Raw genomic sequence first — 15,479 nt, forward strand, 5'->3', positions numbered from 1 at the left:
TATACCAGATGCTTCACTTTTTCTTTCTTCTTCTTTTTTTTTTTTGCTGAGGAAGGTTAGCCCTGAACTAACATCTACTTCCAATCTTCCTCTTTTTTTTCACTTGAGGAAGATTAGCCCTGAGCTAACATCAGTGCCAATCCTCTTCCACTTTATTTGTGGGTCGCTGCCGTAGCATGGCCAACAAGTGGTGTAGGTCTGTGCCCAGGATCTGAACCCGTGAACCTGGGCCACTGAAGTGGAACACACCGAACCCAACCATTATGCCATGGGGCCAGCCCTTGTTTCACTTGTTTTTGTTTTTTCTGATGTAAAATTTGCTCTTTATTACCACCAAAAATTTTTTTAATACAGCTTTAAGGTACAATTGACATTCAATAAACTGCACATATTTAGAAGGTACAATTTGATGAGTTTGACATATGGATACACCTCTGAAACCATCACCACCAAAATTTCCTCTCTCCCCTCCTCCCGGCAGCCACTGATCTGCTTTCTGTCACTACAGATTAGTTTACATTTTCTAGAATTTTCTATAAACAGAATCATGCACCAGGCCTTTTCTTTTGTCTGTGATGTTAGGTGATGTTTAACTTTTTAAGAAACAGCCAAACTGTTTTCCAAAGCAGCACCATCTTCCATCCCCGCTGGCTGTGTGCGAGATCTCCGGCTGCTCCCCGCCCTCCTCAGCTTTTGATGTGGTCAGCCTTTTTCATTTTAGCCATCCCAGCGGCTGCGTGCAGGTGTCTCATTGGGGCCTTAATTTGCATTTCCCTGGTGACTCAGGAGTCTGAGCAGATGCTTCACTTTTACTGTCTGGGGTTTGATGCCCACCACTCCCCTGTGGGCTGGGGGGGTAGCCCCATTATGCAAGGAGGAAGCCCTGGATCGGTGCCCTCGATAACTTGCCCGAGGTCACCCTGCCAGGGAGGGGTAGAACCAGAGTTGTCCTTATTGCTCACATTCTTGTTTCCTGAGCTGGCAAAGCTTCTGTGACCCCATTAACTCTGAGCTGGGCCTCCAGCCGGGGTGAGAGCACATGAGTTTCTGGAAGGTGACGTGTCTGAGATGAAGAGGAGTCAGCCACAGCCTTCCTTGGCTCCCCCCAGGCTCCCCAGCTTCAAAAGCGCTTACGTCAGCCCTGAGCACAGAGCCCGGCAGGCTGCCTCTTCCCTCATGTCCATCGCACCTCTCCCAGCTCCCACGAGAGCCACCTCCACCTGGGGTTTCTCTCACCTCTGCGGAGGAAGTGCTCCCTGCCTGCCCTGAATTTCCTCAGGACCACCCTCTCTCCTCATGAGGCGGGTTGCCTGGAACTCAGGCCCTGGCTGCCTCCGGCTGTGGAGAAGCTCCTGAGGCTGCGGGCGAGCGGCCCATCCCCCACCTCGGGCTGGGCCCGTGTTTCCTCAGGGTGTGGAAAGGTCTCCCCAGTGGCTGTATCCAGCTCAGACACGTCTCAGATTCGGCCGCTGGCAGAAGGTCCTTCGAGTCACAGGGAGGCCACCTGAGGGTAAAAGGAGGGAGCATCCCCCAGTGGTCCCTGGGACACCACCTCCCCACCACACACACACACACACACAGACAAGACTAGTTTTCTTCTCAGTGCATAGGCCACACCCTTTCACGTATAAACCAGGCCCCAAAGTAGCACAGTTGACGTCTCTGAGACACGCTGTCCCCCCACAAGTCTTGGGGGTCAATAACATTAGGGGCTTCTCAGTCAAACTAGCCTTCACCACCAGAAGCGTCCCCACAATGGCCTTTCAGAACCTGCCTCCTCTTCCTCTCCCCATCCCTTACTCACACTGTCCCACCCTGGCCTGTAAACTGGTCTCCTCCCCTCCCAGCCCCTCCCAGGAGCACTGGGGTGTGCACTCCCGGGGCCTAGACCACAGCTGGTGCTCAGTAAATGTCGGCTGAGGAAGCGGGGTCCTGGGGCCTTTACTTGAGTTTTGTCTTTGGTTAAATGCTTCATGGAGGCAGAACGTCCAGCTTTGCGCCTTTGGCTGAGGAAGGCTGGAGGACGAGAACTTCGAGGAGTTCTCGGCCATCCTTCCCCTCCCCTTGCCCGAGTGAGCTCCTCCACGTCTCCCTTTCTCTGGTCTCAGTTCTCATCTCCGGCCTCAGCTGAGGTGGAGGGAGGTGTCCAGGGCTTTGGGGTCAGCTGGGTCTGAGTTCTGGGTTTGAATTCTGCCCCCCTCCATGTAATCCTGGACAGTTACCTAAATCTCTGCAACTCCGTTTATTTGTCTGGCTAAAGGGCATAACAAAGGCTGCCTGAGAGTATGGCATGATGAAGAAATTAAGAAAGAGAGAAGGAAGTTTGTAAACTTCCTCTCCCTGGGCCAGCATAAGCAGACACCTGCATAAGTTCTCCCACCTGTGTCCCCTTCCTTAGGGCCCGCCTCTGTCCCTGGGCCAAGGGGAGGAAAGGATGGGGTTGTGAGACAGTCACTCCAGGCAGAGAGAGTGCCCTGAGCTAACGAGGGCTGAGGGTGGCAGTCCTAGGAGCAGTGCCTGGGCTAAGGGGTTCTGGGTCCCGTTCCTCCTCCTCTGCTCCAGTTAGAAAGGGAGGGGGTGGAAGTCAGCTGCCGCTCACCAATGATAAATCAGAAAAGGATCCAGGCAAGTGTCCAGATGTTGGAAACAGCTGACTCGTTCCAGGAGTTTTGCAGCTGCTTTGACTAAAAGCAGCACCACGCCCCCAGGCCCCACCACGCCCCAGAGCAGAGAAGTGAACTCACAATGAATCACAAAGTCTCAGGGACCAAATCCCACCCCAACCACCGCCCGCTCAGCTCCTTGAAGGAGGAGTGCACAGCTTTCTGAGGAGGAGCAGGGTGGCTAGAAACTTGAATGACGAGGAGGCAGTCAGGGGAGGTCTGGGGGGTGCACAGCAAGCAGATGGGACCCCAAGGGACCAAGAGCAGACCCCGAGCTGGGGCCCGGCCTGGCACACCCGAGGACAAGCAATGCGGCCAGTGCAGCTTGTGACCAAGGGAGATTGTGGAGGGTGAGGGGCAGCAAAGGCCATCAGGAGCCTTGCAGGCCAGGGGAGGAACTTGGGTTCTGTTCTAGGCGCCGTGGGAAACCATTGGAAGGTTTTAAGGTGGGGAAGAGCACAATTTGATCGTTCAGAAGTTGTTTCTGGCTGCTACGTGGAAACAAGTCAGAAGGAGGGCCCAGTTAGGAGACTCCCACACCCCCAGACTAGAGAAGCTGGCGGCTGGGTCCCAGGTAAGGCAGTAGGGTGGCCAGAAGTTCAAGACACAGCACAGGTCCTGGCTGGGGCAGGGTGTCTCAGCAGTGGCACTGCTGACATCTTGGCTGGACCATTCTTTGTGGGGCTGTCCTGTGCACTGCAGGATGTTCAGCAGCATCCCTGGCCCCCACCCACTAGATGCCAGTAGCACCCCTCCTGCACCCCCAGTCATGACAGTCAAACACATCTCCAGAAGTGGCCAAAGGTCCCCCAGGGGGCAAATCACTCTGGGCCGAAAACCACTGCCATGGAGCCTGCAGAACGTGGGGACAGGCTGGTTGTGGACTTGGCAGGAAGGGGAGAAAACAAGGACACTGTTAGCTTTCTGGTCTCAGCAACAGAGCAGTGCCATTTACTCAGTTCAGGAGACTTGGAGCAGATGGTTGGGCCCCAGGTAGGACCCTGGGAGTGAATCTGGAGCTAGCGGGGGTCTGGGCTGGAGAGAGAGGTGCAATGGTGTGCGTGTGGCTCTGAGGGAGTCCTGACCCCAGAAAGGGGGGCAGAGGGAGAAGAGAGCTGAAGAGAGAGTGCAGTCCCTCAACATTGCCGCCCCAGAAGGAGCAAAAACCAGGCCAGTGGGTGACAGAAGGAGGAGCATCAGGTCAGCTGGGTCCAACGCCCCTGAGAGTCTGAGTAAGATGCAGGCAGAGGGAGTTGGGGAAGAAGGAGAGAAAGGTGGCAGTGCCCCGTCCGCAGCTCAGGGCTGCCACCTGCAGCAAGTGCTCCAGATGGAAGGCCAGAAGTCCTCGTTTAGATCAGAATCAGGACTGGACGTTTACGATTCCCGGGTGGAGACAGTTCGTATTAACCAAGAGCAGCTAGAAAGGTTCTGGGACCGCCCGAGACTTCAGCACTGGCCGGAGAGCGGGTAACTCCACTGATGACATCAAGAAAGCCGGAGGGAGGAGCAGCTGCTTTGTGATTTCATCCCAAATGTCCTGCCCGCTCAGGGTGCTGGTCACCCTGGGTCTGAAGGTGCAGGCCAAGGCCGAGAGAGCTCCTGACAGGTGGGCCTGGGCTCACACCTGTGAGGCCAGCCTGCTGGTAAGTGGTAGGTAGGACGTGACCCAGGCCTGCCCAACTCAAATCTCGCCCGTGTGTCTGCCTCAGAGAGAAGCTTCCTGCCCAGTGAGTGGAGACAACCGTGGATGCAACTACAGGTAAAACAAAGCAGAACTAAGGAAGGGCGACAATAAACCCACAAGCTGGATGCTGCCAGAGAATAGAGGAGGAAGCCGTGTCTGAGGGGCTGGGGAAGGGTGGAAACCAGGGAAGGTTCCCCAGAGGAGGTGGCATTTACACTGGGCCTCGAAGGGAGAATTTCAATAAGCAGAGAAAGGAAGTAATTTTTATGGGTTTTTAATGTACTCCTTCCAGTAACTACCCCCCCACACACATACTTAAATGGACTATATTGAGAAGCAGCCAGAACAAAGGCAGGCCCTTCCTTATCTAGATTTTGCCATTTCACACACAAAAAAACCCACCCACCTCTGATTTTCCTCCCTGGGATGCTTCCTTCTGAAACCTTCATCCATCAACACCAATTTATTAAGCACGAACTACATTCCAGGCACTAGTAGCATCTCATGGTTTAACCCATTTAACCTCAGCAATTCTTTGAAGTCAGTATCATTATTATTCCCCTTTTGCAGATGAGGAAACCGAGGGACAGAGAGGTTAAGTAAATTGCCCAAGGTCTCCTGGTGAGTAACTGGCAGAGCTGGGATTTGGGCCCAAATAGTTGGGCGCCAGAGTGTGGAAGCTGCACCATTACCCTCTATTGCCCTTTCCTATGTAGACAACTCAGTGCGACTGGCCCTTTGGAAGGAGGAAGAAAAGGCACCCGCCACTATTTTTATCATCTCCCATAAACTGATGAATTCTTCCCTGTGTCTCAGGCATGTCATCCTGTGCAATCACACTTGGCTTCATGGCTCCAGCTTATGGCTAAAGCATCTATCTGCTCCCACCGCTTATGGGGCTAGAGTGTCAGAGGAGAACAAAAAACAGAGGCATCAGGCAAGGGCTGGTCTCTCCTGGGCACCAGGAGCCCAGGAGCTTGGGCTCCAGAGAGGCCTCTATCACAGGCCAACGTGGCTTCCTCTAAGGGACTGAGGGATGAGTGAACCGAGACTCCCCGTGGCCACCTGATAGCTGTGTTGCTGGTCTCCTCCCCCTCCCATGGCCTTTCCGCCATCCACATGCCCCAGTGGGTCCTCCCAGCAACCCCCCATGCAATCAGACGCCCAGCTTCTGCCCCCGTGCGTGCTAACCTTCCTGCCCCGCTCCGTCACCTTATTTCAGGGCCTCAGCATTTCTCACCTGAATAGTTGCAGTCACTTCCTAACCAGTTTTCCTGTCTCCAGGCCTATCACCTCGTAAACCATCTTCGAGCTCCTAATTCATTGCCGACGGAGAAACTCCTATTGTATGCCTTCCTTTCCTCTAGAGCCTTTGGTGGCTCCCCGGTAACCTACTGAAATAAGCATAAATCCCTCACCTTGGCAGTCAAGCTTGCACCCATCCATCCCAGGCCTCCAGTCTTCTCTCTCACTGGTCCCTCCGCCTCCCTCAGTCTGTCCACTCTGGCCTGCTCGCTGCCCCCAGTGCCCTATGCTCAGCCTCACAGATTTCTTCCCGCCTCCCTGAGTCTGAATCTGTCATGTCCAGCTCCAGGACGACTTCCTGGACCATGCTAGACAAGAGCAATCACTTGCTTTGAATTTCTGAGGCTCTTTTGTCAACACCACTGATGGGTCACCCTTGCTGTACTCTGCCTTGTCTGATTCCCAGACACCCATGAGTCACCCAAAGGCACCCTGCTGTTCTCCTCCATGCCCAGCACAGGCCCAGCACAGAGGTGGTGAGAACAGTGTGGCACAGGCTTTGGGGTCACATTCGAGCTTGATCACTTGCAAACAGGGTTACTTGGAGTAAGTCCCGTAATGTCTCTGAGCCTCCATTTCCTCACCTGTTAAATGGGGATAGAAAACCACTTGCCAGACTTGCTGGGAGTATTAAATGGGGAGAGGCATGTAAGTGCTCAAGTGTCCCCAGCTTCCCTCGGTAGACAGGCGTCGATCGGCTGGCCAACCTCTGAAGCAGGGCTAGGATGAGGCAGGCGGGTTTGGCCAAAGGAGATAAGCAACCCTCTGTGCTTTCATATTGACATAAAGAATTTCTCAGGGTTTTTCCCTAGTAAAATTAGATCCTGACACATTCAGGGAACTTTCTGCAGCTGTTTCTCCAAGAAGAGAGTAGTGAGGGGACCCACCTCCAGCCCATCAAGTCCCCAGGCACTGAGTCACCTTCCCGGCTCAGACACAACCAGTACTGTCAAAGAAAAGCAAACCACAAATCCAGAGGAAGCCATTTACCAAATGATGGGGGCGGGGAGCACGCGCCCATCCCCTGCCCCCCTCAGATGGCGTTGGTGGGAGAGGCGGTAGGTCTGCATTGGCCCACAGAGACGTAAACTGTGGAGCGGACAATGCAGATCAGCTGGTCGCAGTCTTGGCCTTTTTGTGCCATGGACCCCTTTGGTAGTCTGGGGACTGCCAAGCCAATATTATTTTTGAATAAATGAAATAAAATACATAGGATTACAAAAGAAACCAATTATATTCAAAGACAGGTGGCAGAGTATAAAACTGTGCCGTGTGGCAGTACATATAGGAGCGTCTTTATGAAGTATCAGATAACAAGGTCAACAGCAGGTCTGACACTAGACTCGGTCTGATAGTGTAACGATGAACACACACGAGGCTTTGAGACATCTGTAACAACTGTCATGTGATAAGAACGTATCTGTGACCGTATTGGTGATAAAGACACTAGAAATGCACGATTAAGTGCTTTGGCTTGTTGCCTACATAAATGATTGAAAGAAATGCTAAATTTCAGTTTGAGATTAGGGAAAATACAGATGGATTTTTTTTTTTTTCTCAGCCGAGGCTCAGGCCCCTGATTTGGCTCAGTCTCTCACTTTACAGAAGGGTGACTCAAACTCTGGGAGAGCTTCTGTTAGGGCAGGGGCCGTGGCTGTCTACTTCCCTGCTGGATTCCTAGCACCAAGCACAGCACTGGCACAAAATAGGTGCTTAATAAATGTTTGTCGGGTGAATGGTAAGCCATACACTTGGCAGCAGAATAAGTTCTAGCACTGTGGTGTCTTGGTTCCCCTGTCGCTTCTAATTTTTGTGGAAAATCTTAGAATGTTCGTCAGGGGAGGAAGAGTTGCACTTTAAATGTGAGCTGTCTTTACCCTAATTAAGGCACATCCAAAGGACTCTGGAAGGAAGGGCCCCTGCAGTTCATTTGCACAAAAACCTGAGGAGTCTCTTGGGAAAGAACTCACTTAAAGGAAGAGAGAACTGAAGTTGGGTAGGAAATTAGATTGTCCTCAAGCCTGAGGAGGGGCTTTATGTCTGAGCCACAGAGTGAGGATCTGTATTTAAAACTAAGTAAGAATTAACGAACGGCTTCATAAAGGTTTGAGACTCCGGGGTGTGGAGTAGACTGGCCCTGTGGCCCCTGCAGCAGAGTGGGTGCATGGGGGAGGGGAGGTGTCTGCAGGCACCGTGACCCACTGGCAGCATCTTCACAAAGGATGGGGGCATCAGCAGCCTTGGTCAAGGGCGGACATCACAAGACGTCACAAGATGAGCACTCAGACCCTGGGATAGAGACACACACCCTCTATATCAGGCTTGCACTTCCGAGAGTGCTGTACTCGGGTTAATGCTCTGCTGTTGCCATCTTGAAATTCTTTATAAGTTTTGAACAAGGTGCCTATATTTTATTTTGCACTGGGCCCTCAAATTATAGCCTGGTCCTGGTGGCGTGACAGTGGGTTTGCCTCATGCATCCCAGAAGGAATACGCTGCCTTCTACAACCCCCGGGCTAGAATCACCCCTGGGGTGGGAAGTAGGCATGAGGATGGGTGCTTTGGGTAACTAGTCAGACACCCCCAGTCTACAAGTCCACGAATGCACTGAGGAAGAGCTGCCTGGATTTATTCGGCACTGCCCAAAGGAAAGGCCGGTCAGCTCGGGTGCAGATGGCTCACCACACCCTTGGATAGACAAGTACCCAGAGTAGAGGATAATTCCTGAGGCTGCCACAGGCTCAGGGGAATGTCACTTAGAAGTACCCGGGCCTCTCAGCTTGGAGTCTATGCTTAGCAGCCATGGCAGCCAGACTCCAAGATGGCGCCCAATGATCTTGCCTCCTTATGTAACTCCTTCTCCTTGCATTTGACTGGACTTAGTGAATGTAGCAGAAGTGATGATATGTCCCTTCAGAGTTAGGTTATAGAAGACACTGGCATCCTTTCTGGTAGCTCTTTCTCTTTTGTTCTCCCTTGCTCATGCACATATATCTCACTCTGGGGGAACCAGTTGCCCTGGAGAGACCTACATGCAGTCTGGAGGTGCCCAGACAACAGCGAGTGAGGGACTGAGGACTCCAGCCAACAAGCATGTGAGTGAGCCCTCTTGAAAGTGGCTCCTCCAGCTCTTTCAAGGTTTTCAATGATGCAGACCTAGCCAAGAACTTGACTACAGCCTCATGGGAGACCCTGAGCCAGAACCACCTGCTAAACCACTGCCAGATTCCTGACCCCGAGAAACTGTAGGAGAGAATAAACTGTGGATCAATGGATAATACGCCAGCCTCTGATTTCTCACTACCACACTCCAGTAGCCCCAAGCACCCATGAGGAGCCCTGGGGCACAATCCATGTGTGCACCCCAGCACCTCCAGGCACATGCAGACGTCTAGAAGGACTCGTGGAAGTAACTGAGGACGGGCATCTTCGAAGGATGCTGGGGGCCTCCAGGTGAAGCAAGACCAGAGAATAAGATTTGCTACAGCAACGGTAATTGTGATCATTGTCTTCTCCTTCAGGTGCTCTGGCAATATGAATTTCACATCTGCTAGGTACACTTCTCAGAGTAAATTCTCCCAAAGGTAAACATTATGAACTTTTGACATGATCCAGGGTTATCTAATATTTACAAAGCACTTACTAAGTACCATGCACCTAATCCTTACAAAAGTCCTTCGAGGGGGAATTATTAATCTCATTTTGAGAAACTGCGGATCAGAGGTAAAGGAATTTGCCCAAAGTCTCCAAGCTAGTGAGCGGTAGAAAAGGAAGAAAACCCAGATTCTTCTAAGTTCCACAATCTTTCCACAGCGCCACGCTGCTTCCTGCAGGGTAGGAGGGACAGAAAGAGGGTGGGGAGGCAGGAGGGGGATGCACAGCGTCCCCAGGGCAGTGGGAAGGGGATGTGTTCCTGGATTCAGGAGGATACCTGTTGGCTCCATCTTGGATCCTTTCTTCTGCTGCAAAGCAAAGACCGGAAACTCAGAGAGGGTGGAGGCCCCAGGCAGCCACCAGCCACTGGTGTTGCTCTGTAGTCGGGTTCACAGTGGGCTGAGGGCTGCTGCTAAGGGAGTGACCCTGAAGGTCACAGCAGGGGAAGTGTGAGGTCCAGGAGGGAGGGTGGGACCCTCAGGTCTGGTGACAGGATGCAGAGTCAGATGCAATGTGACTTCAGGCTTTCCAACAGCCAGAGCTGACAGCAGAGGGGCTGCCTTGTAGAGGGGGCTCCCAGCCTGCATGGCCTCCTGTCGAGGGAGGGGGGCGGTCACAGAGGGCATCACGCCCCGGCAGGACAGGCTGTCAACATTTTGAGTATGGAGACCCTTTCTCAACGTTTTATAGCACTGTTTTACAACAAAACCCCACGTGATGATCCTTATGCTTTTAGTATCCATCAACTGAGAAAATGTACAAGGATGACAAGCTGCTATAAATTTAGTAATACCTTAAAAAGATATATTTTATTAAACACAATAGCTTCTACAGATGTATTTAAAATAATCATAAGCACAGAGCAAGGCTTGGAAACATGCCAATCCGTCAGTCAGGGCTGAGAATCAAGGGAAGAGAAACTGGTGGCAAACATGTCATCCACCACCAGGTGCCACGGGACCAGAAGCCAGGCATCTCCATGCTGAAGTCCTGCCGGATCCCTAGGCAGGGCCAGACAAGCCTCAGTTCCTCTCCCAGGGCTGGGAGTTTCCTCTATGAGGCCTTTGCCCCCAGGAGAACAGCTATTCCTACAGCATAAAGTTCCCGAGCAGCCCCCGCTCAGGCCCCCGTGGAAACCCCCACTCCTCCTGCCCAGCTGGAAGGAGCCCGCAGCAGCTGGACCAGCCGCCCCTGCCATCACTCTGACTCCCTGATTCCTTTGGGCAGGCAGCCCTGACAGCCTCTTTCAGTGCTCACTCGTGACTCCCCAGAGGCCCCTTTCCAGGCTGGGGTCACTAACTGCCCTGAGATCTGGAGCTCAGAAGCAGGTGTACAAGGCCCCCAGGAGCAGGGGTATCTGACTGACTCTCGAGAGATCTAAAAATTACCAGAAATGCAGCTCTCCTTCTGGAAAATAATGCACTGGCTTCACTTTGGTGTGACGCCACAGAGACCACCATTAAATTGCCCATTTTTGTGTATTCATTTTGCAGAGACCCTTGTTCAAAGACAAATGCCCATGGGGGAGTTCACACCTTCAATACTCATTGGTTGTGGAGTGTGTGCTGCTAGAGTGGGAGTGGGGGGATGGGCGGAACAGGAACTACAAGTGAGTTTGTATTCCCCTTCCTGCCCCACAGCAAGGGCTCTGTACGTGTGTGATGAATGGATGGATGGACGGATGGATGGATGGATGGAGGAATGAGAGTGAAAAATAGACAACCAGGGAAGAGGAAAATCAAGGTCTGTCCTTGCTTGTGTCCAGCGAAGAAGGGTTCTGCCCCTGAGCTGTGGGCATGTTTGTGCCTGGGCAGGGGGTCCCGGGACCTTCTCAGTGGTGCTGCTGATGCCTGCAGACAAACAGCTGCCTGGACCCATAGGACTGAACAGAGTTCAGGCTGTTTCAACTTCCTGGACACACACCTGGCCTGGGGAGTGGTCCCAGGTGGCGTCCATGTGGCCTGCAAAGAGCAGAGTCCACGCTGTTTGGGTACAGAGAGGGAAGGGAGAGCACAGGGAAGGGAGAGGGGGTGGGAAGCCAGACTTGGGGTGCCAAGTCACCTGCTCCCCAGCCCTGGCAGAAGAGCAGACCACTGCTCTCAGGAAGAAAGTCTGGGTCAGCGAGAGGGCCAATTCCTTCCGGGGGCTCAGAGAGTGAAAGGCGCTGCCTCCCCCAGGAGCTAGAAGCAGAAGCAGGAGGAGCGGTCTGTAAAGGCTGGCCCCGGGACCCTCCACTCTGCAGCGGCGTTCTGGATTGGGACCCAGGCCACCAGCGCAGACCTATCTCTAGTCAACAGAACCGAGGCATGCAAACCAGAGAAACCCGGCCCAGAGGCACTGGCTCCCTGACTGCACTCCCCAGGAGGGTGGTGGGAGACCACGTCTTCTCCCCCTGAGGATACGCTGGGGACACAGACCTACCGTTCACTCGTGGCTGACCTTGGCCAATCAACTCCCTCCCTCTGAGTCTTAGTTTCCTTATTTATGAAACCATAATAACCCCTATCTCCTAAAGTTATGGCGAGAACTAGAAATAAGGTGGGCGTTGCAGGCCCATGCCCCTTCCGCTCCCCCTTCCGGTCAACAGACCAGAAGCTGGTTTCCCTCAGGTTCTCAGGCAGCTTTATGTTTCAGGAGGAGCAGCACCCCTTCTCAGCCCAACGGGGTGGGTTTTGATTGGTCTGAGCCAGTAATGGTGACCCCATTTCTTTTCAGTGATTAGTTTATGAATGAGCATGTAACTTCTTTCTGGCTAAGGGGACACGAGGGGAAGTCTCAGGAGGAACTTAGGAAAAGTTTCTCTCATTCTTAAAAAGAACTAGAAGGAAGGGACTTTCTCTTTTGCTGGCCTTAGGGTGTCGTTGAGTGAGGATGTGATACTGGGAGCTGCTGCAGCCATATTGTGACATAAAGGGATAATACTGAACACAAAAGCTAAGAGGCTAAGGATGAAAGAACACTAGTCTTTAGTGACAAAGTTGAGCTGTGGAGTTAACTGCCGTTGGAATGTCCCCACCTTGGGACATCTTGTTAAGTGAGAGAATCCTATCCTATGGTTCAGTGCACAGTACAGTAGTGGTCAAGGGCAAAGTCTCTGGGGCTAGACTGCCAAATCCAGCCTTTACCACGTAAGACTTTTGTGTGTTTACTTTTTGTCTCTCTTCTCAGTCTTCTCATCTGTTAAATGGGCATGGTGATAACAATCTACTTTATGAAATTGTTGTGAGGATTAAATGGGTTAATGTGTAGAAAGTATTTCAAACAGTGTACCATATAAGCATTAGCTATGACTATTATTACAAGCCATTTGGAACCTTTTCTGCTTTTTATAGGTGAAAGCATCTGGATATAGTCAGCGCTTGGCATATAGTGGTTGTTCCATCAGTAGTAGCCATGTCCACTACTTATCAGACTGAAGGAAAGTGTGCGTGTGCTTGTGTGTGTGCAGAAAGGGCGTAAATAATCACAGGAGCTTCTCACGTGGGAGTCACTGGACTGATGAGAATTACCCTATTTCAGCCTAAATCCTGCTGCTGGGCAGCATATTCTGCATTTTTAATTTTCACAGCTTCATAAATTGGGTAATATAACCACAGTTTTCAGTCAATATTTGTTTAGATTTAATGTTTACTGTTTCCTTTGCTCCTCCTTCCTGCATGCATCTCAGCCCTTCCTTCTTGGATCATTTCCCTTCTTTTAAGGAACACACTTAGTCAAGAAGTCCTTTTAACGAGAATCTATTGGTAATAAATTCTTTCCTTTATTTTCTCAAAAGTTGGCCTCCCTGGGTATACTATTCTAGGCTGACAGTTATTTTCTCTCTGAAGTTTAAAGTATTTCATTGTCTTCTGGCTCCCACCCTTGCTACTGAGAAGTCAGCTCTCCATCTGGTCCTCAGTCCCGTGTAGGTAACCTGCCTGCCTTGAAGATCGTCTCCTTGCCTTTGAAACTTTGCTACGATATGTCCAGGAATGTATTTATCTTTATTGGTCTCGATCATTGGATCTAAGGATTTGTGTCTTTCACTATTTCTGAAAAAACTCAGCCCGTTATTTCTTTGCTTCTCTCCCTTCCCTGTGTTGTCTCCTGGAACATCTGTTAAATGTGTATTAGATCTTGTGATTCCACCACTCAAATCTCTTACTTTCTCTTTCATACTTCTTTTTCTCTCTTTTTTTTCTGGCCTGAAAATCCCAAAGCCAAAAGTTTACTGCAAGTGGCAGCAGGTAGATAGAATTCCGGCACCAAAGCCACCTGAGGTTGGGGCTTTTATAGACGTGTTCACAGAGACTTGTTCTTTTTCCCTACACCCAGAGCCCAGGCATGGAGGAATCCCAAACATCACCCTTGGTAGTTGGCGGGTGGTGTCTCTGACCTGACCTTCCGCCTTGAGTGGGTCTCAGGCTCGGTCGCCAGTGCCCCACCTGCATGGCCCAATTAAAGCCAACATTGTAGGCCATTAGGGATCGGCCCAGGCAAACCCAGCCTCAGCGGCCACTTTTCTCTCCAGGTTTATGTTTTCTTGACTTTTCAGCCTCCAACGATTTTTCTTTCTTTCTGCCAGTTTAGTCCCACCTTTTAATCAAGTAAATTTATCCAGCATTTGTATGCATTCCAGACATCGAGACTCCTGTTTCCCTTTGGAAGTAAACGGTTTCTATTGCGGCTTGGGGGCCCAAGGTAAAAATCACTAATCCCAGGACTTGCAGGCAAGAAAGTATGCTAGTGGCCGATGGGTGATCACAAGAGCTTCTTCTGAACGCGTATCAGGGCGGCTGCTTGGCAGCAACCTGTGGGCCCCTCCACAGCCAGGGCCCTGGTAACCCCTGGGCAGGAGGAAGGAAACTTTTGCCTGGAGCTTTAGGGACTCCCATAAGGAAGACACACAGCCAAGTACTCAACAGAAGGCTGCATCCATTCAAAGAGAGGGGCCAGAACTGGTTGCTGGTCCAGGCAGAACAGAGGCAGATCTTGGAAGCCGGAGCACTAAGTCAGGCACTGGAGGGGCAGGGAGTCGAGTAAGGAGCTGGTCAGAAGCGACATGTCAGGAGTAGCGGAGAGCAGTCCTGGACAGGCATCAGGAGCAGGCTCTGTTGACTGAGACCAATTCCCTGTGCATCAAGGGCCGGCCTTGCTCAACGGGGCAAGGTCAGACAGGGGCAGAGATGGTCATGCAAGCTGCTTCCATAAGCAGAGCGGGGCCCTGTACAGCTAGGTTGGGGGCGGGTGGGTTGGGGGAGCCAGTGCTGAGCTGGAACCAAAATAGGCGGTTGGGGTCCAAACAAAAAAACCTTAGTTTCCTAGGGCCCCAGGGCCCCTGAGACAGATACTCTGGCGTTGAAGTGTGAGAATGATCAGTGTGAACTAGAAGGGCTGTTGTGAGCAAAGGGCCAAGCTTGCACCCTCCCGGGAGCCAGAATCAGAAGGAGCTAAATGGTGAGAAACTCTCCCAGTGACAGGAGCCACCACAATAGGGTCCCCAACAGCCACAAGCCTGCAGCCGGAGCTGTTGTCTTGTCCCCACCTTGGCGGAGCCTTCCTAGGGCCTCAGGAGAAAACAGTGCACTGAAACAGCCCTGGCAGCAGCTCTGGCCGTTCCCAGCCCTTCGGGACGGTTCAGGCCAGCCCGGGACTCTCGACTGCGTCCAAAGGTGCAGGGAGGTTTCTGGCAGACTCTTAGCCCTCCAAGGAGTCCCAAAGGTGCATTTGTTTTCAAGGCAGAGGAGGAAGAATGTGGCCCTATCCCTGCTCTGCACCCTACCTTTTCTCCCTCACAGATCAATTGATTTATAATGCATAATAAAGGAAGCTGTGACTGACTCTGAAAGGAAGAAATGAAATTTCCCTAAAACTTTATTTTTGGCCCTGGAAAGACTCAAACCAAATGTGGTTACTTGAGGAAATATGCTGCTAACTTCTCTGGAAGGGGGAGACGTGACAAAGGGGAGCGCCCTGCAGGGCCTCCTGTGGCCCGGGAAGCAGCCAAGGATAACCAGAAACCTCAGAGATGACGGAATGTTAGGACCAGACTGTCCCCGGAGTCCTCTAGTTCAACACCTCCACCTGCCATGTGGGAAGAGCGAGGCCCAGACAAGTGGTTTCTCAGCAAACCTGAGTCACTCGGGGGGCCTCTAGCATCCCTCGCATTTTAAAAGCAAGAAAACTGTTTCATA

This window comes from Equus przewalskii, chromosome 14 (genome assembly GCF_037783145.1).
Source record: "Equus przewalskii isolate Varuska chromosome 14, EquPr2, whole genome shotgun sequence".
NCBI lineage: Eukaryota > Metazoa > Chordata > Mammalia > Perissodactyla > Equidae > Equus > Equus przewalskii.